Source organism: Elgaria multicarinata, chromosome 6 (genome assembly GCF_023053635.1).
Source record: "Elgaria multicarinata webbii isolate HBS135686 ecotype San Diego chromosome 6, rElgMul1.1.pri, whole genome shotgun sequence".
Classification (NCBI taxonomy): Eukaryota; Metazoa; Chordata; class Lepidosauria; order Squamata; family Anguidae; genus Elgaria; species Elgaria multicarinata.
In genome coordinates, this window is record NC_086176.1 from 120,014,288 (window position 1) to 120,038,782 (window position 24,495).

The 24,495-nt window shown below is 48.0% G+C and overlaps 1 protein-coding gene across 4 annotated transcripts in view; it reads left to right on the forward strand.

Annotated features, from left to right (window-relative positions):
• Positions 1–24,495, forward strand: part of CNTFR (ciliary neurotrophic factor receptor) — a 466,204-nt gene that overhangs the window by 245,935 nt on the left and 195,774 nt on the right. For 2 of the 4 annotated variants that reach the window (XM_063128376.1, XM_063128379.1), the window contains exon 1: positions 13,012–13,165. The exons of the other annotated variants lie outside the window; for them this stretch is intronic. The gene's annotated coding sequence lies outside the window, so the exon portion shown is untranslated. Of the gene's footprint in view, positions 1–13,011; positions 13,166–24,495 lie in introns of those variants that run through there. 4 annotated transcript variants of the gene reach the window in all.

The following is a 24,495-nucleotide window of genomic DNA, read 5'->3' on the forward strand; positions in this document are numbered from 1 at the left end:
CAGCGTCCTTTCCCAACCTGCTGCCTTCCAAATACATTGGACTACGACGCTGCCACCCGCCAGCCATGCCGCATCTCCCCGGAATCAAACGCAAGATTCTCTCCCAGCCCCTGCTCCACTTACCTGGAGCGCGAACCTGGCTGGACTCTTCTGCAGGCCAAGCACTGGCCTGGCCCCCGAGCTGCAGCCCCTCCTGGTGTCGGTTGGCTTCGTTCTGTTGCCGTCCTTGAGCACCTTTCTGAAAAGCTCCCTCCTTGGCCCTGGTGGAGTGGTCTTCCCCACCCCACTCCCTTAATCTCCTCTCTCTTCCCCCCTGCCCTGCCCTCCTGTGTCTGCTTCTCCGTATTTTCTCTCCCTGGCACTTCTTTCTAGAGCCCCTACAGCCACTCATAAATAAGCATCTTAAAAATGGCAACGGAACGTGGAGCTGAGGCCGCTTCCTCTTTGGCAGGTGTGAGAGGCAAACGGATGTAGTTCCTGCACTGAGAAAGCCCGTGGAAGACTGGTGGAATAAGAATCACATTTCTCCTTGGCAATCACTCCAAAAACATCCCCTGGACCACCTTAGGCATACCTTTCCACCCCCTCTCTCTCTGCAATGCAAATCCAGCCCACGTTGGCCCCTTGCAGCCATCCAAAGGGCTTGTTTAAAGGCTGCCTTGGGCTAGAGGGTGGATGAAGCCACACAGTCCATGCAAACAGATGGTGCGGTGTCCTTGGTAAAGCAATTCCCTCTGTAAATGTGAGCGTACGGTTCTTTGCTTCCTTTTCCTTCTTCTTCTTTCTGCCCAGCTGTTCCTGGCCAGTTCCCTTATCTCTGTTTTCCATTTGCCCTAAACATAACACTGCCAGAGTGTTTGGTCAGGATTTGTTGGCTTGGGCATTTGAAGGACGGAGAGCGACCCCCCCCTCCCCGACTCATGTCCATAGCTTTATGGTGATTAAATGACCTTGCACATAAGCTGAACCATTGCATGCGGCGTGCTTGCGATATCCAGGCTGAAATTTAAAGCAGGGCCGTACCAACCTTCGCTGCGTTCCTATTTCAGGCCCAAACTTCAGGGGCTGTAGCAAAAAATATCCATACACAATATATTGACTCCCAGTGTCCCCATCAAAAAAAAACCTGTCCAGCCAGTGTGTCCCTTATTGCTGTGCTTCAGTGCTCTCTTCAGAAACTACATATCCCATCATGCACTGTTTTCCTCCCTTGTGTGACATCACACTTGTACTGAGTGTCCGTCTCACTTCTGTGGCAGATGCTGGTGGATTTGCTTCTAATGCTGTCTGAGTGGCTGCTGTCTATGAACTCAGTCAAGGGCACATAATCAGCCAATCACAGCCAGAGCTCATGAAATGGTGGGGAGATACAGTCGGCGTAAGGGTTTCATGGCATCATGGACCATTGGAAGCCTCTTTGGACTGAATCAGTCCCTCAGTCCGTCGACCAGTATTGCTGACACAGGTTGGCAGCAATGGCTCTCCGGGGTTTCAGGCAGAAGTTCTTCCATCTCTACCTGAAGACACCAGGAGAGATTCAATCTGGGGCCTCCTGGACGCCAAGTACTCAGCTATGGCTTCTCCCTGAGTCATCAAAGGACTGCCTTGCTTGAAAACCGTGTTTAAATTGTCACATGTGCTAATTTGGACCCCCCCTTCTGATTTACCACCATAGGTCCAAACTATGAACCAAACAAAACTTGAGGTTCCTTGCTAGTATATCCACAAGGGAAAGAACAGAAAGATATTTGCTGGTACTGCTTCTTGGCCAAGCACTACTAAATTAGGCACAAGCAATCTGGTGCTCTCCAGAAGTTTTGGACTACAACTCACGTAAGGCCCAGCCAGCATGGCCGAGAGTCAGGGATTCTGGGAGCTATAGTCCAAAACACCTGGAGGACACCAAGTTGACCACCTCTGGTCTAGACTTTTGAACTTGGAGAGTAGATCTAGCGTTCCATGGGAGGAGACCTGCGGTCTGGACAGGTCCTCTTCCCACCTCTCCTCGCTTGAGAAAGGAACTGCCTTCCTCTTTGTTCACCCCAATATACACACAGAGAGAGAGTGAGACTGGGAGAGAGCCGTGTTTGTGAAGATTCAAAGACTTTCTGGGAAGCCTGCAATGTGTCCTGGATGTCGGTGGTGGGTCTTCAGGGAGCCACAGGAAACATATTTATGATGATGGAGCCAAGGTGTGCCGCTGCAACAGGGGACAGAGGTCAGGTGAGGGCAAGAGCAAAAGGCAGGGTCTGGCTGAATTATGTCGCTCTCCGGGCTTTAATGCATGCCGCGTTATTAGCTGAGTGGTGATGCTGTCCAGATGCACGGGGCAAACGACACATCTGGGGAATGTTGGCGGCGTAGGCTGCAAGGTACTACCGTATGCTGGGAGGGGTCAGACAAACCTCTATGAGAGACCATCTGTAATTGACAAACTTCCCCGACCTGCTCGCCTGAAGGTTTCCAAGACACCAAAACTCCTTCCTGGACATTTCCCCAGTTGTGTTCACCTCTGAAAAGAAGGCAGAAGCACGCACCTCTACAAGTGTTTGGAAGAGTTCATGACAGAAGTGAAGAGGGGTGTGTGTGTGTGTGTGTGTGTGTGTGTGTGTGTGTGTGCTGGGAATGGGTGGGTCCCAAGCCAATGTTCTTTTCGTTTTCCTAAGGCTGCAGGGCTAAGCATACTTACTGAAAGGGGCAAAACGTACCACTTACTTCCATGTAAACATGATTAGAATCAGCTAATTTAATTTTTTTAAAGTTTTTGTTGTTTTTTACCAACCTTTCCATTTAAAGTTGCAAGCGCTTGGAGCTGGATTATTTGAAAAATATGACCCACCTGACCGCATTTCAGGTGTTAATGTTTTGGCTTCTTTGTTTGATCTTTGATCTTCAGGAGTGAAAACTTTCTATATCAAAAAGTTAGCTTCAAATTCCAGAATTTCACTGATCTTTCTGTTGGTGTTGGAGATAACCCCCACCCCACCTGCTACAGTTTTATTGCTACACACTGTTTGTATGAATTATATTTGTGCTTTGTGCAGCCTTTTACATTGTCTTGGGTGCCTTTATGAATATGACTCAATAGGTCTTCACAAGTGTGGTTTCAATGTGGGAAAACGAAAAATTCAAGCTCACAGAAGTTTTCCAGATTTGATTTCGGAAGCTCATTAGATTATGGATTAGAGTCCATATCAGATTGCGTGCTTCATTTTTTACCTTTCCACATGAAAACTCATTCACATTTTCATCCTTATTTTTCCAAATGCATACATGAATTGTATGCATCTTTGAAACGCACACATTCTTCCTCCATGGATTAAAGCATAGTTGTACAAAAGTACACTTTTTTTTCATACACATTTTTCAAATGTGTGCCTGCTGTCAGATGCAGTTTTTGTGAGTCTGTGAATCACATTTGCAAGCTCAGAAATTTACGGACTTCGATCACAGATTGCTTCAGAGCAAGGTGTAAACTCGGTAAATCCTGACCAAAAATTAATTCCAACGAAGCTTCATTGTGAGCCCCTTTGGATCCAGCTTGCACCCTTGGTCGCTTCTCTCCGGGCATAGAGCAGTGTTTCTGTTTGCATTCCAAGTCTGGTTTAAAGAAAAAGGACCATGAGAAGGGAGAGTCCGTGGGCCGTGAAGCGGTCCATCCACAGTTAGCACCTTGGCATTAGGCTGAGCAGCAGGCAGACGTTCCCCACTAGGCTGAGATGGATTTTCTTCTATGTAAATTATAGTAATTATTTCTAAATTTGGATCCTCAACATAAATAACCATATGCAATTTTTATGCAAATCTGTCCCCTCCTTTGTCCACCTTTTTTGGTGATGTGTTTCCTCTCTTTTTGGCCATGTGTAAGTGGCCATCTTAAACCTGAGACCATCAACTAGCCTCTCTCTGGGTCTGCCTGCCCCCTTTAATTCTTTCAATTTTTGGTTTCATCTCTGCTTTCTGCTTCATCATCAGAGCCTGCTAGTTATCTCGTGAAGATAAGGTGAAAGTGATGTTTTCCAGGCCAGGAAAATAAGACAGAAAAAGAAAAATCTGTTGCAGTTGCAGATTATAGAACAAATCCAGAGCTTATTTCTGCAATCACTCCTAACTGAGTTGCCCTTAATGTTGGTCCGGAAGCTGCACTTGAAGCAAAATGGCCAGCTTGATAATGAGCATGACTTATCACCTGCATACTACACCTATGCTGAGGGAACACACTGCCTGCCTATATGTTTAAGGCTTTGGTACTTATTTACAAAGTCCTGAACAACTCAGGAACAGGATTCTTAAGAGGTCACCTGTGCTCATCATGAGATACCTTTCAGTTGGTGTCCATTTCAGAGGTCCAAACTTTGATGGCTCAGACCAAGTATCGTAGTGCCCGCTCTCTGGAACGCGATACCATGACAAATTCCATTCCATTTTATTTATTACATTTCTATACTGCTCTCTGGGCAGTTCACAAAGATTAAAACCCTAAAATACATAATATAAAACCAACATATAAAACCATAACAGTTTAAAAACAATTTTGAATTAGACAGGCCCCAACCCTCCTGGGTTTTCAGCACCTACTAGAAACATTCTTTTCCCAGAAAGCATTCTCAAGAAGGTAATCTTGTCTTCTGTATACAGTAATAACATACAGTCTTCAATTAAGGTCTCATACTGACCTGGTTGGGCTTGCTGTTTGTTTCTGGTTTAAAAAACAGCTGGGTTGCTTCTTGTTTCCTCTGATGTCAGAAATGGATGTACACCACTAAGAGAGCTTCAGCTGTGGGGCGGTATGTAGATGATGATGATGATGATGATGATGATGATGATGATGATGATGATGATAATGAAAAAATGGGGTGTTGAGGGAGAAACAACACAGGCTTTAACCCCAAAACCAAATCTCTGGGTTGAGCAGGGGGTTGGACTCAATGGCCTTATAGGCCCCTTCCAACTCTGCTATTCTATGATTCTATGATTCTCCAACAACAACCCAGAGTTCCAGGTTCAGACATTGCAACAAACAAGCCAAGAACAGCATAAGCGATGGGTGATATAGTGAAGCAGTGCGCCCGTTTGCTCCTGTGCAGCCCCAACAGCCCCTGGGTTGTTATTTCATCTGAATCAGACCACTGTACTTTTGTGCATCACCTAGACAACCATCTGTCAGGGATGCTTTAGGGTGGATTCCTGCATTGAGCAGGGGGTTGGACTCGATGGCCTTGGAGGCCCCTTCCAACTCTGCTATTCTATGATTCTATGATTTAGAAATTTCTTTTAATATAAATGATTCATCAATATTGTAGAATAATTAAATACTTGCTCCCCAAGTTTTACGCTCACGGGTTTGGGGACGTCGAAAGGCCTTCATCGTTCGTTTTGCTTTTGCAATAGGGAGGCGATGTTTGAAGAGTGGTACAAGTTGTTATTTTGCCCTCAGTACGTGAATCAGGCAGGCATATGTCACACGTAGTTCTAGTGGACATGCTTTTCCCTATCAGGAGATTATGCCACAATGGAGTATACGTCGCAGTATTCCACAGTGCCACAATGTCGCGGTATAAAGAGTCTCTAAATCCAACAATGGCAAACCCTGACTGCAGCTGCCGTATTTTTGGCGTCTTCGCCTCACAGGTGTAGGGAAGTAGCAGGGTGGCGTCCCAAGAAGAGGAAGGACAGCAAGGGAGGTCCCTGGGCAGCGGCAGCTCAGTAAGAGCAACTGTGGAAAACCTTTGGATGTCTAATTCCTTATTTGCAGCATTTTTACCCTGCTCTTCAGCCAAAAAGTGGCTTACAAGAGCAGCTAACAAAGATTAATAGTGAGGCACTCCCTGCCCTCAGACTTATAACCAAAAAGTCATGACATGAAAGGAAAAGGGATTCTGAGGGAAGGAGAAAAAAGCAAAACCTGGGCATCACTTTCAGAGCTCGGGAGCTCCACAAAACAGCTTGCTGTGATAAGACTCTGGCACCTGCCTCTCTGGTGAGTGCAAGACGGAGTGCCCCCCCCCCCCCCGGCCAGCCTGCTGGTTCCCATTTCACCCCCTTGACCCCGCTGTGTCCTTAGGCAGTGATGAGCCCCAAAGGCCCTCCATGGCCCTTTCTACACCTAAGGATTATCCCAGGAAAATGGAGGGATTGTCCCTGCCTGCTCCCGGGATCCCCTGTGTGTCATTTGGACGTACCGGGATGATCCTGGGACGATCCCGGGGGGGGGGGGGAAGGCAGGTGTAGAAAGGGCCATGGGAGAAGCCAGCCCTTCTGCTCCTCAGCACCCACATCAGGTGTCCAACCTGCTGACCCAGAGCTCTTGTTCCAGGGCAGAAATGAAATTGCAACAACCCCTCGTTGGTTTTATAGACCACCATCCTGCTGCCTTCACCCAGGCTGCCACCCTTAATTTAGGCTTCATGTTTTCAGATGTCACTTGGTGGGTTTTAAGCAATCAGTTATTTACTGGTTGTGTTGAACCGAAAACGGCACGGTGGCGGCAGGCGTGCTTCCTGCCAGATGGGCAGCCCACGGCTCCACAGCTGCCAAGCCGCGCTCTGCATGCCAGCCAGAGCCAAGGTCAGCCGGGTGACCCAAGGGCACAGGGCGGCCCTCCCTGCCAGCCGCTCAATCCCAAGCGTCCACGGAGGCCGCTCTGGGCCGCCAGCCTTCCTAGAAAAACAAGGCAGCTCCCAGAGATATGAGGGCTTTGCCCCTTTCTTCCTGCATTGCTCTGAGTGGAAGAACGGCTACTGTTCTTAGAACCATTGCCCTTTCCCACAGGCTTATAACTACGTTAATTTCCATTCATTTATTTATTGCATTTCTGTACCGCCCAATAGTTGAAGCTCCCTGGGCGGTTCACAAAAAGTATAAACCATTCAAAGTATAAAACTAACAGTATAAAAACATGATATACAATGCAATATAAAAGCACAACCAGGATAAAATCAGCAGCAGTGCAGAAATGCGAATTTAAAATACACATTTAAAACAGCAAAGTTAAAATTGAATTTATAGGCTGTTAAAATGCTGAGAGAATAAAAAGGCGTCTGAAAGAATATAGTGCAGATGCCAGGCGAACCTCCTTAGGAGGTGCCGGGGTGCCACAACAGAGAAGGCCCTCCTCCTGGTAGCCACCTGCCTCACTTCCTTCAGATAGCCTGGCCCCAAACCATTTAGGGCTTTAAATGTTAATACCAGCACTTTGAATCGGGCCCGGACCTGGACCGGCAGCCAGTGAAGTTAGAAAAGGACTGGCGTGATGTGATCTCGCCGGCCAGTCCCTGTTAATAAACGTGCTGCCCTGTTTTGTACCAGTTGAAGTTTCCGGACCATTTTCAAAGGCAGCCCCACGTATAATGTGTTGCAGTAATCCAGACGAGAGGTTATGAGAGCATGGATAACTGTCATAACCTTACAATTCCATATCAATGATAAACCATCCACATATCTGGAGAGTTTATCGTGGCTATGCACTGAACTGAGCTGTAAAATGTTGGAACTATTTGGAACGACATGAGCAGTAGTTTTTAAAAACCCGCCTGCCCTGCTCCTTCCAAGAGCCGTTGGGAGCAAGGTGGGTTTTGGAAGGGAGCTTCCCCCCCCCCCATTGGTTGGGTAACTTCTGCTTATGGTGCTCCCCTTCCTTGCTGGACTGTGGGGGAAACGTAGAAGGTTCCCTCTGGGAGGCACTCCAGGACAACTGGGGTTAGGCTCCCCTCCTAATTCAGCGAGACAGGTGGATTCAGACTTGAGGGACTTTGCATCACGCCTTGCCTCCAAAATGGAGAGGTCTTGCTCTTCCTGCATGACGATCTCCCCCACCTTGGCTTTTGGGATTGGCAGGAAGGCCCTGTTGACTCATCGAGGGTACCCACCACCCTGGGTGGGGAGCAGCCACTATTCCAGATTACCGGTGGTCATTACGATTGTTCTGGAAAAGACAGGTCTTGCGCTGACTTCTAAAGGTCTGTTGTTCCAGGATCAGGCCAGACTCTTTGGAGAACGAACTCCAGGGTTGGGGGCCACTGTATTTAAGTTTGAAGTGGCTTCCATGTGGGGGATGGGTGTATAGCTGGTTCACACAATTGTTTTTCTACACAAGCTGCCTCTTGCTCATATGGCTGGATAGCTGGCTTGAGTTACATGAGGCTATTTGCTCTGCTCTATCTTTTCCATAATGCATTCATAGAATCATAGAATAGCAGAATTGGAAGGGGCCCACAAGGCCATCGAGTCCAACCCCCTGCTCAGTGCAGGAATCCACCCTAAAGCATCCCCGACAGATGGTTGTCCAGCTGCCTCCTGAATGCCTCTAGTGTGGGAGAGTCCACAACCTCCCTAGGTAACTGCTTCCATTGTCGTACTGCTCTAACAGTCAGGAAGTTTTTCCTGAGGTCCAGCTGGAATCTGGCTTTGTTTAACTTGAGCCCATTATTCCGTGTCCTGCACTCTGGGGGGATCGAGAAGAGATCCTGGCCCTCCTCTGTGTGACAACCTTTCAAGTATTTGAAGAGTGCTCTCATGTCTCCCCTCCATCTTCTCTTCTCCAGGCTAAACATGCCCAGTTCTTTCAGTCTCTCTTCATAGGGCTTTGTTTCCAGACCCCTGATTTATTTATTTATTTATTACATTTTTATACCGCCCAATAGCCGAAGCTCTCTGGGCGGTTCACAAAAATTAAAACCACAATAAAACACCCAACAGGTTAAAACACAATTACGAAATACAGTATAAAAAGCGCAACCAGGATAAAACCACACAGCAAAGTTGATATAAGATTAAAATACAGAGTTAAAACAGTAAAATTTAAATTTAAGTTAAAATTAAGTGTTAAAATACTGAGTGAATAAAAAGGTCTTCAGCTGGCGACGAAAGCAGTACAGTGTAGGCGCCAGGCGGACCTCTCTGGGGAGCTTGTTCCACAACCGGGGTGCCACAGCGGAGAAAGCCCTCCTCCTAGTAGCCACCTGCCTCACTTCCTTTGGCAGGGGCTCACGGAGAAGGGCCCCTGTAGATGATCATCCTGGTTGCCCCTGTTCGGTTGTGCTGTACTTTGGGTTGTGTACTGAGCTGTGCACAGCTGATGAATTGAATGGGAGAAAGTTAAATAAGATGCTGTCATGTTCCTCAAAACGCTCCTGCTTTCTATGGGAGGCAAATGATGAGGCCTGCTAAGTAATCCACAAAACTTTTATTAAGCAACAAACATGTCTTCTACCTGAATAGAGTCTAACCTCTTGGAAACATCCCCCTAGGCAAAACTATGCAAACTAAGCAAGACAATTGTCTGCTTAAGAAGAATAGGAAGCCACTTCCCAAACGCCCCGTAACTTCAGGGAGCCTGGTACGGAGGCAGGTTCTGGTGTAATCAAACAGACTTTCTCACACCTTCCTTCCACCCTGTGCGTTTGAGCTTCCGGCGGACCCTAGCATCCGCTAGCTTGTCAGGAAGCTCACCTCCGGAAGAAACCTCACTTCCCACTGTAGGATTTGGCCTTGAGGAGATAAGCTCTGGAGAGGGCTGACTCCCAGCTGGAGAATCGCCTGTGAGAGCTTCCTCCCCCACTGGTACAGGCTGGCTGGTGTCTGGCGCTGCGTCTTCTAGTTCTGAATCTGATTCTGATTGATTACCTGAAACATCTCTCCCAAAACAGGGGCAGTAGTGTTAGACATGACACCTGGCCTGTTGTCTCTGCGATTTTGACACTAGGACCAGATCTACACCAAGCAGGATGTGATACTTTGAAAACATTTTGAAAACTGTCCATGGCGTGTGTCTTGGGCCCCAACAGTTGTCACGACTGTCATAAAGCAGTAGTGTAGATCCTGCCTCGGTACGGAAGCCCCACCAGTGTGTCTCCAGGTATTGCAACGCTCTTTGGGGCAGTGCAGACGCCCCGCCCTCGCCCCGCACACTCACTCAACCTCGCTCATTCATGACAACCCAGGGATTTTAAAAAAACAAAACCCTGCGTAGTCTTGACCTACAAAGCAGGCCTTTTTCTTGGCTGTCAAGTTTCACTTTGCACCGTGTGATTGAAAACGCAAAGCCCTGGCACAGGCTGGGTCCTCCCTGCTTGCTGCAGTGACTTTTCAGGAAAATATTCTGGAAATAAGTTCATGGGAGCAGCATCTGACAGCAGGACTTTCTGCTGCTTTCCCTCTCTGTCTGAGTGAGGCTGTTTGGGCCCTGTTTCCCTTGAGTAGCCACCAGAGCATTCTGAAGTGGGTTTGCCCCAAACTTTCCTGAAGGCAGAAATCTGGGCTCAGCACCACCGGGGACTTTTCCGGGCGCAGCGAACAGACTCTTGGCTCTTTGTCCAAAAATACTCCTGTGAAGCAGGCCCGCCTTTCATCACACTCTGAGCAGAGTATTGGCCCCCAGCCATTAATGGTGCTACGGCAACCCTTGCTCATGGAGCCGCTTGGGGATTCTCGTTTTTGCTGGTGTGTGTGTGAGAGAGAGAGAGGGGGGGAGAGAGAGAGAGAAATGAAAGTGGGGATAATATTTTTAATTCATTAATTTCAATTATTGACTGGTGGTATTGGTTCTTTGTGGGGAGGGTTGTCTTTCATGTGCTTTTCGCTTGGTGTAAATCCATATTAATGATTGGTTATTGTTTTTATGCTTTTTATGCTTTTTATTCTGCTTTGAGCAACTCCTTTTTTGGAGGGGGAAATCAAGGTACACATTTCTTAAATAAACAACCAAAAATAAATTAGAAATATGATTCATGGACCATTCATGACCCTTGGATTATGTGCCTGTGCGCCTCAGACCAGCATGTGTATCCCAAGGACAAATTCAAGGGCAGTTTGACCCCCCCCTTTAGGGCGCCCACCTACTGGGAATGGCTGGACCCGGGTGTGAGCGAAATCCCTCCAAATGGAGATTCCTTCAGATGGAATCAGGGCTTCCTAGGATTTCTCCTGAGGTTCCGCAGCCCCCTCCTCTGCAAGACAAAAAGATCTGCCCACACATCCGAAAAGCCCCGCTTTTCAGACCAAAAGCCCCTCTAGCCCAGCGGCCTGCCTCCACAGTGGCCCACCAGAGGCCTCTGAGAAGCCTATAATCAGGACAGGAGCACCAGAACACCCGCCTACTTGTGCTCCTGCGAGTCCAGATCCCTCCTGGCTTCGTGTCCTCTGCACATGTGATGAACAGCCCCTCTATGCCCACATCCGGGTTATTAATGAAAGAAATGCTGAACAGCCCAGGGCCTAGGACACAGCCCCGTGGCACTGCAGTCCAGACCCTCCCTTCAGAAGGATGTTGAGCCATTAGTGAGCACTTGAGGAGTACAGTTGCTGAACCAGCTGTTGATCCACCTAACAGCTATAGTGTCCAGCCCACATTTTAGCAACTGGCCAGCAAAGATATTATGGCATACTTTATCGATTGCTTCACTGGAATGAAGATATATTATGTCCATAACATTGCCACCAAACTAGGGAGATTTATTCTTGATAGACCCATGCTGGCTACTAGTAATCAGTACATCCTCTTCTAGATGCTCCCAAACTGAACACTTAATCATCTGTTCTAGAATTTATCCTGATGACGATGTCAGGCTGACCAGTCTGTGGTTTCCTGGATCTCCAGCTGGACATCAGGAAAAACTTCCTGACTGTTAGAGCAGTACGACAATGGAATCAGTTGCCTGGTGAGGTTGTGGGCTCTCCCACACTAGAGGCCTTCAAGAGGCAGCTGGACAACCATCTGTCAGGGGTGCTTTAGGGTGGATTCCTGCACTGAGCAGGGGGTTGGACTCGATGGCCTTGTAGGCCCCTTCCAACTCTGCTATTCTATGATTCTATGATAGTTCTCTGTTTTTGAAGAGAGCGACAACATTAGGTCATCTCCAGTCATCTGGCACCTCCTCAGTCTCCAAGAGTTCTCGCAGATTACAGACAATGGCTCTGAAATAAACCCAGAAGCTGCTTCAGCCCCTGGGGTGTAATTCATCTTGCCCTAGAAACTTGGATGCTCAAGGGCGTAGCCCTATGGACTGTGCCTGCAATGCTCAGAAGCCCTCAAACATGGAGGTTTCCACAATTCTATGCCCTGCTGAGGAGCGGCAGAGGGGATCTTTGCCTCCTCGTCCTCCAATCTCCTTCATTTTCACTAGATGGACTTTTCAGCCTGTCTAGTGAGGGCACTTTGGAAGGAGGCTGGAGGAGGCTCAGGATAAATCATATCCTGGCCTCTCTGGTCTCTTCCTTCCCCTCCCACCAGAACGCCCCCCTCCCTTTCCTGCCTCTCCAAGTTGATTTTCCAACCTTGGAGAGGTGGCCAGCACGGTTCTCTCTGCATGGCCACGAGGGTGGTGGTAGTGAGGGGCGAAACTCCCCTTTCCAACAGATTTTCCAAGCCATCCTGTGGGTCTTGGGATGCTCACCCAGGGAGCATGGGATTGCTCTAAAGTAGCTAGGGGTACTTTAACGTCTCCATATCAGCCTTCCCAAACCTGGTACCTTTCAGATGTGATGGCGGGGAATTATGTTAGTTACAGTCCCATCACATCTGGAGGGCGCCAGGTTGAGGAAAGCTGCCTTTGCCTATCATGGACTGAAAGCCCCTTTGAATATCCTTTGTTGTGCTCTTTCCACTCGTAGTTTGTCCTACAATTTGACTATTTCAAACACAATTCCCCTTGCGAGAGAAGATCAAGGCAAAATAGGAGTTGATTATTTCTGCCGAGCAGAGGGTGGGCTTAACGGGAGTTTGGTCGACAGCAGCAATTAACAGGTAACCATGTTGAGCTTTGTGCCCTGAAAAGGACCAGCTGCTGTTTTTACAGGTCAGACCTTTGCTAAAGGCAGAGGAGCAGAACAGGCGAGTGCCTTCCTAGCTAGTTGGCCGGCTCCTCTTGGCCCAGAGAGGCTCCAGGTTCAAAGGCCAGCTGGCCTGTCCTTGTTATCAGTATGCTGCCCGTCATATCAGATTCTGTCAGTGCCAGAATAGATGACTGAGCTTGAATTGCTGCCCTTTACATCTGCATAGGCCAGTTAATTTTTCTTGTCAGTGAATTCCAGGCAGCAGGAAGTGAGGCGTTGCAGGACTTTGGTTAAAGTGGAGCAGGAAATTGGGTCTGGGCAGCCTGAGAGAGTAGGAGGCGGGCAGAGACTGTTGCTCTTTGCGAAGGCTTTTGCACGGGCTGCGGATGTCAAGGTATTACTTGACTGCGGTGTTTGCTTTGTTTTTATGATGTCCTCTTTCTTGTTTTCTGGGCTTCAGGGTTACAGTTTTAGGATGTTGTGTTTTTACCCGTGGATTTCATTTTTGGGAACTTTGGTTTTTGATAGGTTTGTGTAGCCAATGTTTTTAGTTGAGAAGCGGGATAAAATAAACACAGAGGCAGGTATAAGTTTGGAAAATCATAGAATCATAGAATAGCAGAGTTGGAAGGGGCCTACAAGGCCATCGAGTCCAACCCCCTGCTCAATGCAGGAATCCACCCTAAAGCATCCCTGACAGAGGGTTGTCCAGCTGCCTCTTGAAGGCCTCTAGTGTGGGAGAGCCCACAACCTCCATAGATAACTGATTCCATCGTCGTACTGCTGTAACAGTCAGGAAGTGTTTCCTGATGTCCACCTGGAATCTGGCTTCCTTTAACTTGAGCCCGTTATTCCGTGTCCTGCACTCTGGGGGGATCGAGAAGAGATCCTGGCCCTCCTCTGTGTGACAACCTTTGAAGTATTTGAAGAGTGCTATCATGTCTCCCCTCCATCTTCTGTTCTCCAGGCTAAATCGCAGCTCTCAAACACAGGGGTGGGGGTGGGAGTGCTTGGACCGCCCCAGAGAGAGCCAGTGAGCAAGATGATGGTGGTGGTGGGGGTGGGGGTGGGGGTGGTGATGATGATGATTTCCCTCCTCCCACTCTCTACATGCATGGTGCTTCATGAATGATAAGAGAACAGGTCCCTGGCCCAAGGAACTTCCAATCAGCCCAAGGAAGACAACAGAGACAGGGAATGGTGGATGGGGGCATCAGGGGAGAAGATGAATATTTTAGATTTGCATTAGTTTCTAGTTTTGCATTTTAGTTTAGGCTAAGTTGCATTTATATTACAAAATGTAACATGTACGGAGTGTCCCTGGATTTTATCTTCCTCTGTGTTCTCCATGGATTTGTGCCACCTCTACTGCTATCTCAAGAATTCTGTTGGCCTGCTAAGCTGATGTTACCTTCTCTTTCCAGGCTCATTTGCAGGTGTGGTGCTAGCCAATCAGGGAACATGTCACATGTGTGATCATACTGCAGTGCAGTAGAGCCAACCAGATTGGGTTACGTCATGAGCGTGGGTGAAATTATTCCAGAATGGGGACAATGCCAGTGAGGAGGCAAACTGTCAGGGCGGTGTCAAGGGTAAGGAATGGTTGAGCCCCCACAGGAGGGACCCCCCTAGAGTTGCTCCTCTTCTTCCCCATTGCAACCTGCTTGTTCACCTGTCTCTTGCTCTGGCCCAGACCATGGTGGTGATGAGAAGGAGGAGCTGGAGGTGCCACCAGCACCTTACTCCCCGGCTCTCCCTGCCTGCCAGGGAAGCCAGCAGTAGCAATGACGAGAAAGAAGAGGAGCAGGAGTCACTGGTGACAATGGTGGCGAGTAGGTGGACTCACCGAGGAAGGGGTCTTGCCCAAGGGCTCTCCCAAACATGGAGCCAGCACTCAAGGAGTGAATGTGGCTGAAAAATTGAGGTGCATTTGATAATTCTTGTGAAAAACTGGGAGTTGTCTCAACTGTAACACCTGCTAAATGAGGAGACCACTTAATGCATCTGACCAAGTCATCTCTAAACCACGTAAGTGGATGCTCTAAGCAGCCAAGAACTCATTGGGCCAGTTCAGAAGACAACTTAAGCTGCGTTGAGGCCCAGAATTGGGGAAAAGGTGGAAGAAGAAGAAGAAGAAGAAGAAGAAGAAGAAGAAGAAGAAGAAGAAGAAGAAGAAGAAGAAGAAGAAGAAGTATTCAGAGTGCAGGACACGGAATAACGGGCTCAAGTTAAAGGAAACCAGTTTCCAGGTTGACATCAGGAAAAACTTCCTGGCGGTTAGAGCAGTACGACAATGGAACCAGTTACCTAGGGAGGTGGTGGGCTCTCCCACACTAGAGGCCTTCAAGAGACAGCTGGACAACCCTCTGTCAGGGATGCTTTAGGGTGGATTCCTGCATTGAGCAGGGAGTTGGACTCCATGGCCTTGTAGGCCCCTTCCAACTCTGCTATTCTATGAACAACCACCCCCACCCCCGAGCTTCTGGTTAAGCAGCAGGGTTTCAGGGGTCATGTGCGACGCGTTTTGCTAAGCCCTGCTCACTCACTAACCCCAGTCAGACCGTCTGCAGCAGGGTTAGCGGCTCTAACCATGGCTTAAAATGTTGTGTGCGACACCATGGCTTTTGCTTAGTGCTAACCCCGGAGAACCAGAGTTTTGCTAACCACAGAGCCTGGAGTGTCGTCTGAAAAGGCCCTGTGTGCTTGCTGCAGTAAACCAAAACCGCTGTCCTTCTGGAACTGGCCCGGCTTGTTCACGGCCACCTCCCGCAGGCCAAGCGCCGGCCTGCCCTTGCCTCCCCGCCCCTCAGCCCCATCCGCCCTTGTCCCTGTCATCCGGCACGCAAGGCACAGGCTTGCCAAGTGAAGCCTCCCCTCCAGCTGCTTGGCAGTTTGTCAGGGCTTAACTCTAGAGCTGACGTTGCCTTGTGGTGCCAAATCAATTAGTGGCTTTCAGGTGCCGGTGGCTTTCCCACTGGCCTCTTCCTCCGTGACTGCTGTGCCCTCGTGGGCCCCCTGGCTCTTAGCTAACTTGCCTCCTAAGCCTCCGCATCATCAGTGAATTAGTAGTAATGAGAAGAGTGAGCGAAGAGGCATCTGGCAAGTTCTCCTTGCCTCTTGTAATTGTCTGGATCCTCCAGGCCTCCTCCAACTGTTCTGTTGACAGTCGGTGCTTAAATCAGATTAAAGGTGCCCTTTCAAGTGTAAGCTGCACTGACACCGCAGGTAAGACTCTCTGAAGTGCGCATTCATGCAGCCACGGCGAGACCTGCCTTTTCTCTGGGGTTTAATTCTGACAAGGTCTCCGTGTAACCCTGGGGCTTGAGACCTATTAAGAGAGGCTTGTCAGGACTCCAGGATAAGAAGTTTACACCGGTGGGCTTTGGCATCCCACCGCCGCCTTTCATCCTGGGATCTGAGGAGAGGAAACGAGATGACACTGGATTGGGGTTTCATGTTCCCAGATGCCTCTAGCACTAACGCTCCCCCCTCCGCCGCCACCCCCAATACCGTCCCCCCCTTCTCCCATGCTGAAGGTGGAAGCGAGTGACGGAAATGAAATTTGGAGGCGTGTTTCGGTGTGGAGTTGGAGCATTCGTTTCTAGACAAGCAAGGTGTAGAGAGGCAGGTGTGGTGCTGGACGGATGTGGAGGCCCTGCGTGGATTGGAACGTGGCGCCAACGTGAGGGAGCGCTCTGACAGGAGTGCCTGTGAGGGGAGACATGAGAGCACTCTTCAAATACTTAAAAGGTTGTCACACAGAGGAGGGCCAGGATCTCTTCTCGATCCTCCCAGAGTTCTGGGCACGGAATAACGGGCTCAAGTTAAAGGAAGCCAGATTCCAGCTGGACATCAGGAAAAATTTCCTGACTGTTAGAGCAGTATGACAATGGAACCAGTGACCTAGGGAGGCTGTGGGCTCTCCCACACTAGAGGCCTTCAAGAGGCAGCTGGACAACCATCTGTCAGGGATGCTTTAGGGTGGATTCCTGCATTGAGCAAGGGGTTGGACTCGATGGCCTTGTAGGCCCCTTCCAACTCTGCTATTCTATGATTCTATGAACAGGACCAAGGCAGGTACAGCGTGTGTCAGCTAGGCGAGGCCCACCTCCGTTCAGTTGGGGATCCTCCCTTCTCGTTCCCTTGCCCCAAGGGCAGACAAAAAACAGAAGAAAAAGCTTTCCGGGAAGGGAGAGGTGAAGCTGATGGAGGCAGAAGACCACCTGACCCCAGAGGACCACCCCACCCCAGTTCTTGACAAAGCATCTTTTCCATGGAGATGTTTCTTTTCCCTCTGCCTCCATCATCGGCCCCGTCTCCTGACCCAGCTTAGGTTGTTTGGCCTTCAGGCAGGAGAGGAGGTGGCAGCAGCGGCTAGAGGGGCTTTTTGGAGTCTAGAAAGCAGGGTGAGTCTTGAAAGCCAGGGTGGCGTAGTGGTTAGAGCTTTGGACCAGGACTCAGGAAACCCAGGTTCTAGTCCCCACTCGGCCATGAAGCTCATTGGTTGGCTTTGAGACAGTCACTGGCTCTCAGCCTAACACACCTCACAGGGATGTTATGAGATAAAGTGGAGAGGAGGAGGAGGAGGAGGAGGAGGAGGACCATGTGAGCCGCCTTGGGTTCCTTGCAAGAGGGGAAAAGGTGGGATACAAATGTAATAATAAATAAAATAAATGCATTTCATGAGGAATGGGAGGGTGATCGCCCATCCCTACTGTTTAGCAATCCTCAGTTACTGAAATCCATAGAATCCTAGAATAGCAGAGTTGAGAGGGGCCTACAAGGCCATCGAGTCCAACCCCCCACTCAGTGTAGGAATCCACCCTAAAGCATCCCTGACAGATGGTTGTCCACAAGATCTACTTTGCCCAGAGCCTCAGTCCGGTAGCAGAGGAGGAGCAGAAGTCCAAAAAGTCTACCTCGGTACATTTTGAGGAGGGATCACTTTGCACATCACTTCATTATATTATAATGTTTGGGCATAATGGTTCAAGACGGTGGCTGTGAGGAAAAGAGCCTGTGCTTATGGTCCAGCCGCTCACTCTCAGCCTGTATCTGCAGTATGGGAGTGATAATACTGGCCTACCTTGCAGGGCTGCGGTGAGGATTGCTGAGATTATGGGACCTGCTTTGGACGCTCTAAAGGACAACAGGGTATGTAGTGGTTGCCCTGTCCAGGTTTCGGATTGGGCAGAGCCCTTGAGGCACCTGATGGCTTCCAGGTGCTCTGTGGAGGAGGAGCTGCAGGTGGGCTAGCTCATTGGAAGTGCAGCAGTCTCCTCCTCCTTCTCGCTCTCCTCGGGCTCTGCTGGTTTGACTTTCCTGACCATTTGGGGAACAGTGCCAGAGGAAGGAGATGGGGAGCCTCTGACCCACAGGCCAAATTTGAGCAGTACGATAATGGAACCAGTTACCTAGGGAGGTTGTGGGCTCTCACACACTCGAGGCCTTCAAGAGGCAGCTGGACAACCATCTGTCAGGGATGCTTTAGGGTGGATTCCTGCATTGAGCAGGGGGTTGGACTCAATGGCCTTGTAGGCCCCTTCCAACTCTGCTATTCTATGATTCTATGATTCAATGCGCAGGGCCTTATCTGAGGCCCCTATCAGAGCTCCATCCCTTCATAGAGGGCAGAGGGTTCACTGCTTCATCACCTTTCCCATGTGGGCCACGGTGGACTTTACTCTGCATGGGCTTTCCCAGCTGGGGAAATCCCAGGTGGAGCAAAGCTGACTTCGCATCTGAGGCCTTGGCTGGACACCTTGGCTGGGGCCCCAGTGATGGAGAGGCACCTTCAGGGCAGGGAGGGCAGGCTCAAAGGGGGTTGGCACCCCGACTTTAGGGCTTGTCCTGCAGGTCCTTCGGATCTGCATGAGCCCCTGGGCCATTGATTGACTTAGTTGAATGTGGGCACTAGCCAAGAGGAGACGAGTGATGTGGCGGGGAGTGTGTGTGTGTCTGGGTTTTTTTATTAATATTTTTTATTGAGTTTTCAAAGAATACAGGGGGGAAACAAGTTAGTAATAATTCACCATCCCTCCCCATCCTCTCTCCAAGTTTGGTCTATTTTTTAAAAAAATGCTTCTTCCATCTTTTACTTTCTGGTTTTATTCCAGCGTAGTATATTAATTTACCCTATTTCATTCATTATAACCTTTTCCTTATCATGAGTCCCGCAAATTTCTATAACGTGCTGTCGAAGTTATTCTGTTTGATTCTTTTTTCATATAGTCTATATATTTTCACCAGTCCTTAAAAGTATCTCTTTTCTTTATTTCTTTATATACTCTTAACTTCTGTGACAGCTTTTCATTTATTGCTATATCCCACCCACCCCAAAAAAAATTCCACAAAGGTATTGTCAACATCCAAGCTGTCTTCCAGTTACTTCTATTAATTGCCTCCCAGCTGTTCACAAGAAAATTAATATTTTTTCTTTAATCTATTTTCTTTTACAAACATATTCAACAAAGCTAACTTGTGTTTTGCAAATCTTCATCGGTATTTTTTTTCTATTTCTTGAAAAAACTCTCCCCAAAACTTATTAGAATGTAAGCCTATGTGGCAGGGTTTTGCTATTTTATTGTTTTACTCTGTACAGCACCATGTACACTGATGGTGATATATATATATATATATATATATATATATATATTCCTATTTCTTCGATTCTAAGACACACTTTTTTTCCCATATAAACATCTCTAAAAATGGGGTGCGTCTTAGAATCACGGGTGTCTTAGGTTTTTTTTTTTTTCTCTCTTGGTGGTACTGAAATTAGTGTGCGTCTTACAAGCGAAGAAATACGGTAATAATAATAATATTGACCTTCCTACATTACCACCACTTATTATTATTATTATTATTATTATTATTATTACATTTATATGCCCCATAGCCAAAGCTCTCTGGGCGGTTTACAAAGATTAAAAACAGTGAACATTAAAAACATATATACAAAATTTAAAACCATAAAAAGCATAAAACCGAACAATATCCATTAATTTGGCTTTTATTAATTCCACATCCTCTCCAACATAAAGGTGATATAGATTCTTATTCATTTTTGACAACTTCACTGGTGTCAGATAACACTTCTGAACTAGTTTTAGTGCACCTTCTTTTATTTTAGTGGATATTGTCTGAAAGGGGAATCCATTCTCCATCCTCTATCTCCTCTTCAATGTCTCTTTCCCATATCTGTTTTATTGTTTCATTCCCCCTTATCCCCTGCTTTCTTAAGATTCTATATTTTTGTGTTATTATACCCTTAATTCCTAATTCATAATTATGTATGATTTTTTTCCGATTCTGTTAAATGTCTTGTTCTTTGCCTAATTATCTTTCTAGTTCTTATAAATCTACTGTTTTGCATCCATATTAAGTGCAAAAAGAAGGAAACCCCATAGGGGAGTAAAAAATAAGCCAAAGGCAAGGGCGGAATCAAGGAATCTTCTGCAATAATGTTATTAGTAAAAGGTTTATTAAAGTGCCAGGTGCCTACGTCTTTCGAACGCGGTTGCGTTCTTCCTCAGGGCTTTATAACGTTAGTGCAGTTGTCTGCAGAAGCTGCATCCATACTAACCGTGACATTCCCGTATTTTGTGTACATTTAATCCATATTCCCTGTGTTATCGGCTGCTGCTGTTCGTAAAAGTTTCTCACTAGGATCAATCCTATTTCTTTCTGCTTATTTTTACCTACTGCTTTCCCTTTTATGTCAAAGTCCGGATGCACCCAAATTGGCATCAAGAGTGAGATCCCTGGCATTAATTTCTCTTTTCTGAAGCACCATACTTTCAATAATCCTTTAATTGTGCTTGCTTTGTTTCTTATTGGTGGTTTTACATATAAGACGTAGTCTGTATTTCTTCTTCCTTTAATTCCATCAGTTGGGGTGTGTGTGTGTGTGTGTGTGTGTGTGAGAGAGAGAGAGAGAGAGAGAGAGAGAGAGAGAGAGATGGTGCTTGTGCGATGTTTTAGCCGGTTTCGTGGTTGCGTTGTATCCGTTCCTCGCGCCCTGAATCCCGTCTGCCTATCATAGCAGGCTGCTCCATCTGTTTCCATGGGACTCGCTCACATCTGCGCTTTGGATTCTGATGACTGCCACTTTATTCTGACTAAGTTGGTAAAAGATTATTTTTGAAACAAGCCTGTAAAAGCCATTTAAAGTGCCGCAAATTGACGTGAAGTAAAACATTTAGACATGAGGTGTTTCGTTTCAGATTCTTAGCCAAACCAAGGTGACATTTTCAGTCAAAGCAAGAGAAGCATCATTTCTTCTGAAAACATTGCGTTGGGGATTGGAGTGGGGTGGGCGTGGGGAGGAGTGCTTGGCCAAGAAGATACAAGGCCGGTCCCGCCCTCTGGCGTTTTTCAACCACCCTGATAGCTTTTTCTAAAAATAAGAACACCCGATTGTGGTGTCATTTCGGACGGACACATATATTTAAATACATCACACTCTGCACATAAGTAATGGCTGGTTTGTCCCCCTGTGAGAGGGTTTAGCTTCCTGTCTTGATGCATTTAGGCAGCCTGCTCCTCTCCTGCTTCTAGGACTGTACTCCACGACAGCTTATGACAGAATAATTTTGTTCATCTTTAAAGTGCTGCAACATTCTTGTTGCTTTTGCTGCAGTCGATCAACACAGCCACCTTCTAGACGCAGGACCACGTGGCCCACTCTTTGGCTTTCCTAGGGTGACCCTATGGAAAGGACCGGGCTCCTGTATCTTTAACGGTTGTATTGAAAAGGAAATTTCAGCAGGTGTCATTTGTATATATGGAGAACCTGGTGAAATTCCCTCTCCGTCACAACTGTTAAAGCTGCAGGAGCCCTTCCCTCTTTTAAATCTGGTCACTCTAGTATAGCTCCTGCAGCTTTAACTGTTGTGATGGAGAGGAAATTTCGCCAGGTTCTCCATATATACAAATGACACTTGCTGAAATTCCCTTTTCTATGCAACTGTTAAAGATACAGGAGCCCTGCCCTCCTTTTCATAGGGTCACCCTAGCTTTCCCCCATTATAAGCGAGAAGACCTAGAGACACACGCCTGCCAATGCAATGTAGTATATTTCCATTTAACGTTCCAGATGCTGACATGGTACAGGATCCCAGCACACCATAGCCTCATAGCCACTAGCAACTGAACTGTTAATAGCCCCGAGATTTCGGAAGGATTTGAAATGTCTGGGAAAGGGTACCTGACACTCTGCCTGCTCCCCAGCAACTAAGTTCCCCCACCAGAGACCCATCACTGGATCCCTTCTCCTGCCAAGGCTTGTGGAGCCTTTTCAGTGGCTGTGCTCCAAGTATGGAACTCTCTCCCCGGGAAGAGTGCCCTGGTACCACCTTGATGGTCTTTGAGGTGCCGGGCAAAGGCTGTCCTCTTTCTCTAGGCTGTTGGTGGTTAATTTGTTGACGGTTGAGTTCATTGTCTTAGGTGGTGGAATTGGTCCTCATTATTTTATTCTATGGTTCTATAGAATCATAGAATCATAGAATAGCAGAGTTGGAAGGGGCCTACAAGGCCATCGAGTCCAACCCCCTGCTCAATGCAGGAATCCACCCTAAAGCATCCCTGACAGATGGCTGTCCAGCTGCCTCTTGAAGGCCTCTAGTGTGGGAGAGCCCACAACCTCCTTAGGTAAGGGAGGGCAAGGAGCCATAGTTCATTAGGGGAACTCCTGCTTCACATCCTGATGGTCCCAAGATCCCTCCCCATAAGCTCTCGCTAAAGGATCTTGCATGCAACAGGTGATGGTGAAGACCCCTTCTTGCCTGAGAAACTGGGGAGCCACCACCAGCCAGGACCGATAAAGCAGCATCCTATGCTTTGTTTTGTGTCTGGGTACCTGCTGGAGTGCCAGCTTGCAGAAAGTCAGCATGTACATTTTATCCATACTACTACTACTACTACTGTGACTCATAATAATAATAAGAATGAGCCAACAGTAAGATGTGGCATCTAAGAAACCTAATCCAATCCTGGGCTTCATTAGCAAAAACATAGCAATCAGGAAATTGTTCCGATCTATTCACAATTAGACAGGCCGTATTCAGAGTACCGTGCCATTCATAAGTTTAGAGTGCATCCACTGAAGATGGTGGAGGGTCATGAAACTGAGTGTAGCAATTCAACAAGATTGAGTGGACTCCCATTTCCTTGTCCATATCGCAAAGAAAATGGGCACTTATTTTGTGCCCGAGTCCTTTCCAGTGATGGTGGATCACTGGGTTTGCGAATACTTCAGCTGGGCCTTTATCCTTGTGCTTGTTTCAGGGATACTTGTTTGATGCTCTTGGGCTTGTCCTCCTTTGAGTGGCCCTTCTTCCTTTCTGCCTGCAGTCCTATTGTTTCCCTTTGAATCTGGCTGTTCTCTAGAAAATGCCCCTCCTTTTCCTGGAGGCTTCTACTTGCCCGCGCTCTTCATCATTTCTGGCTCTCCATCAAAGTCCTGCAAGGAAATTCCCTCTTTTCAGGGGGTGGAGAGAACCACATTTCCTCCACAGCGTCACCTGCAAAAACAGCCGGTGCTGTGAAAAGTGGGCTTTTCAGAGTTGTGAAGAGCAGGTTGGATGGCAAACCAGATGTTCATTCATCGTCACTGGACGTGTCAAAGGAGGAGCACTTCCACCTTCATGGTTGAATTATATAAGGCAACAAGAAAAAGCCTCCTGGTGGACCATATTTTGCGTGTAATTTCCCCTTGCATGGTTTGTCTTGCTTCCTTAAGCAGTGTGGACGTTTTATTTAGCATCCTCCTTATTTTGAGCTCCCTGTGGAGAGAGGAAAGGAAAAGAGAGAGGAAGGCGCACAGGGAGCAGCTAACACGTGGTCCTTGGGGCTGGATGTACAGGAGGTGTTTGAGAGAACCGAGAGAGTGGTGCCACAGGAGTAGAAACAGGGAAAGCTGTCCTGTCCCATTGGTCCATTTAGCTCAGTATTGCCGACACTGGCTGGCAGCCGTGGCTCTCCAGGGTTTCAGGCAGGGCTCTTTTCCAGCCCTCCCTGGATAAGCTGCTGTGGATTGAACCAGGGACCTCCTGCCTGCAAAACAGGGACTCTACCTCTGAGCATGTTCTGCCTTTGCTCTTGCCTCACCCTCTGACTGTGCCACTCCCCCCCCCCCACCCCACTGTGCCAGTGGCACAATCTGCAGCACCAGGAGACTTTCCCAAAATGTCCAGCAGAAAATGCTGTACGTCTGTCTGTGGAGTCCGTTTATGTCCAATCCAGCGCCCTTCTTCCCTAATTTGAACATCTGGGGTGTCTCCGATGGCTCACTGGACAGATATTTCTGTGTTCATAGGAAGGCCTCCCTCCCCGGAGTACCATCAACGGGAGAAGGTGCTCACCTGCCGTGTGCGTTTCCCAGGAGCATCTTGACTGCTCTTGGAAGACTGCTCTTTTATATGTGGCCTGAATAGAAGCTTCGAGGAGGCTGTTTGCACCGTGACCAAGGCCTGCTCATCGTCCATTTCTGGCAAATGCACCCTTCCTCTTCTTAGAGGGCAGGACCTCTTCTCAGAGGGCAGGTCCCAACTTCTTGGGGTCAGTGGGCCCACTGACCCTGGCCCAAGGTCCTGCCCTCTAAGAAGAGGAAGGGTGCATTTGCCAGAAATGGACGATGAGCAGTCAAGAGTCATGGACTGCAACAAGGAGGAAGCCAAGGAGAGTAGGGTCTGCGTTTGAACTGCCACCCAGGCATTGCGCTGC